Raw genomic sequence first — 3207 nt, forward strand, 5'->3', positions numbered from 1 at the left:
GAAAATGATCGCAAATCTTGGTGCCCTACATGGCGCAAGCAAAAAATGACATTACACAAGCGAATGGGTGCATCACCCATCTCAGTACCTTAGTGGGCATATAGTCTAGCAAATGTTGCACAGTGAATGTAAAGATCAAGGTGGGCACACACACACACAGCAGTTTGAATGGCAAATATATGGAAGAGGTGGAACATTTCACATCATAGTGCAATAGGGGGCACATAATGCAGGGTGAATGGGTAAACTATAGAAGACTGGCACATTACAAACAAACCTACTGGCTTAGTGGGCACACACTTCAGACTGAACGGACACATCATACATCTTAATGGCTTAGTGGGCACACAGTGCAAAATAGATGGACAGTACAAGGAGGAGGGGGCACAACAGACATCTTAATTGCTTAGTGGGCACACACTGCAGGGTGAGCAAACAGGGATGAGGGACACATCTTAGTGGGCACACACTGCAGGACGCATGGACAGTACATGGAGGAGGGCACATCACACCTTTTGGTGGGCATGCACTGCAGAATGCATAGACAGTATAGGGGGAGGGTGCTTGTTGGGCACACAATGCAGAGTGAATGAAGAATACAATAAGAAGGGGCACATCAAACCTCTTACTGGCTTAGTGGGCACACACTGCAGGATGCATGGACAGTATAGTGAGGAGGGGGCATATAAAATATTTTGGTGGGCATACACTGCAGGGTACACAGATACTGAGAAGGAGGCACATCTTGATGGGCACACTCTGCAGGGTGAATGGACAGTATAGGGAGGGGGGTGCACTGCAGGGTGAATGGACAGTAAGGAGGGGGCATATCTTGGTGGGCACACGCTACAGTGTGAATGAACAATATAGAAAGGAGAAAAAAAAAATCACATTTTGGTGGGCACAGTTTGGCACATATTGCAAAATGCATGGACAGCAAAGAGACGAAGGGGCATATCACACACCTTAGTGGACACACTCTGGAGGGTGAATGGACAGTATAGGAAAGAGAGGGGGGACTGTTGGCTGAATGGCCAGGGAGGAAGGGGCACATGTTGGGGTGTACACACCGAATGGACAGGGAGGAAGGGGCACAGTGCAAAGTGAACTGACAGGGAGCAGGGGCATATCTTTGAGGGCACATTCTGCAGGGTGAATGTGCCAGGGAGGAGGGGGCACATGCTGGTGTGTACACACTGAATGAACAGTATAGGAGGGGGCACAGTGCAGGGTGAATGGATAGCATAGGAAGGAAGGGTCATAGTGCTCAGTTTACTGACAAGGAGAAGGGGGCACATTCTGCTGGGTGAATGGGCAGTATGGGAGGAAATAGCACATCATAGTGGGCACACACTGCAGGATGAATGAACAGCATAGAAGGAGGTTGCACATCTTAATGGGCACAGTCTGGCACACACTGCATAATGCACAGACAGTACAAGAGGAGGGAGGCACATCCCACCTTTTGGGTGGGCACACATTGAATGGTCAGGGAGGAGGGGCACATCTTGGTGGGCACAATCTGCTGGGTGAATGGACAGTATTAGAGGTAGCACATCTAAATGGCTTAGTGGGCACACAGTCCAAGCTAGATGGACAGTACAAGGAAGGGGCACAACAGATATCTTAATGGCTTAGTGGGTACACACTGAGGGTGAATGAACAGTATAGGAGTGGCACATCTTAGTGGGCACACACTGCAGAATGCATGAGCAGTGCACACAGAATGGCCAGGGAGGAGGGGGCATATCTTGGTGGGCACACTCTGCTGGTTGAATGGACAGTATGGGGGGGGGGGGGGCGCAGTGCAGGGTGAATGGACAGCACCGTGGTGGGGGGTGGACACTGTGCAAGGTGAATGGGCAGTACAGTGTGAATGGACAGTATAGTGGGGGGGGGGGACTGCGCAGGGTGAATGGACAGTTTAGTGAGGGAGGGCACAGTGTAGGGTGAATGAACAGTATGGTGGGGGGCATAGTAAATGGGCAGTACAGTGGGGAGGGGGCACAGTGTGGGGTGAATGGACAGTATAGTGGGGGGCACAGTGAATGGGTAGTACAGTGGGGGGCACTGTGCAGTGTGAATGGACAGTATAGTGTATAGTGGGGGGCACAGTGAATGGGTAGTACAGTGGGGGGGGGGGGGCTGTGCAGGGTGAGTGGACAGTATAGTGGGGGGGGGGGGGGCACAGTGAATGGGTAGTACAGTGGGGGGTGTGTGTGCAGGGTGAGTGGACAGTATAGTGGGGGGGCACAGTGAATGGGTAGTACAGTGGGGGGGGGGTGCAGGGTGAGTGGACAGTATAGTGGGGGGGGCACAGTGAATGGGTAGTACAGTGGGGGGGGGGGCACTGTGCAGGGTGAGTGGACAGTATAGTGGGGGGGGCACAGTGAATGGGTAGTACAGTGGGGGGGGCACTGTGCAGGGTGAGTGGACAGTATAGTGGCGGGGCACAGTGAATGGGTAGTACACAGTGGGGGGGGGGGGGGCACTGTGCAGGGTGAGTGGACAGTATAGTGGGGGGCACAGTGAATGGGCAGTACAGTGGGGGGGGGGGCACAGTGTGGGTAAGTGAACAGTATCACACAGTAGCGGTTTTATGACCTGCCCACAAGTGGGTACAGAGGAAGGAGGGTGCCAATCACTTACATCTGCGGGTAGTAGAAGGAAGGAGGCCGGGCCAGGCAGAGCCCTCCAGCTGGTGCTCAGACGATTGCCCCCAGTGCCCGGGCACGTCCTCCTGCTGTAGGTGATAGAAGAGGCTGTGCGGCGGCCGCAGTAATCCCTCTGCGGTGTCCTTAGCGCCCCCCTAGCTGTCCCCCCATAGTACAGTAGTATCCAGTACTGACACTGCACACCAACATGATGGAGCTGCTGTTATTATGAGCGACCGCAGAGACAAGAGCGACACCGGAGCGCAGCCGCACTTCACCGCAGCCCCTCCTTTCGGTGACGTCTAGCCAAATGGGCGTGCACCACTGCTGCCGTATGTCGCAAACCTAGGAAGAAGGCGGGGCTACATAGAAGCCAATACTGTATCTAACATCCTGTAGTGTTGTGAATTCTTTTAGGGCTGGCTCCTTTTTTTTTTTCACTCAATAGCTTTATTAATACGATGTAGACAATAAGCAGTCATTGGTAGAAGTGTGTATTGGTACATTCAGGACGGAGTAACGTTGGAATTAACGAGTTCATTGGTATTCTTTT

At 52.8% G+C, this 3207-nt stretch overlaps 1 protein-coding gene across 1 annotated transcript in view; it reads right to left on the reverse strand.

The window, feature by feature from the left end:
* The window catches only part of SNRK (SNF related kinase), a 110723-nt gene extending 107767 nt beyond the window's left edge, over window positions 1–2956 (reverse strand). The window contains exon 1 of the mRNA XM_040353067.1: window positions 2650–2956. The gene's annotated coding sequence lies outside the window, so the exon portion shown is untranslated. The remainder of the gene's footprint in view (window positions 1–2649) is intronic.
* Window positions 2957–3207: the final 251 nt, after the last annotated feature.

This window comes from Rana temporaria, chromosome 5 (genome assembly GCF_905171775.1).
Source record: "Rana temporaria chromosome 5, aRanTem1.1, whole genome shotgun sequence".
In the NCBI taxonomy this organism is placed as follows: domain Eukaryota; kingdom Metazoa; phylum Chordata; class Amphibia; order Anura; family Ranidae; genus Rana; species Rana temporaria.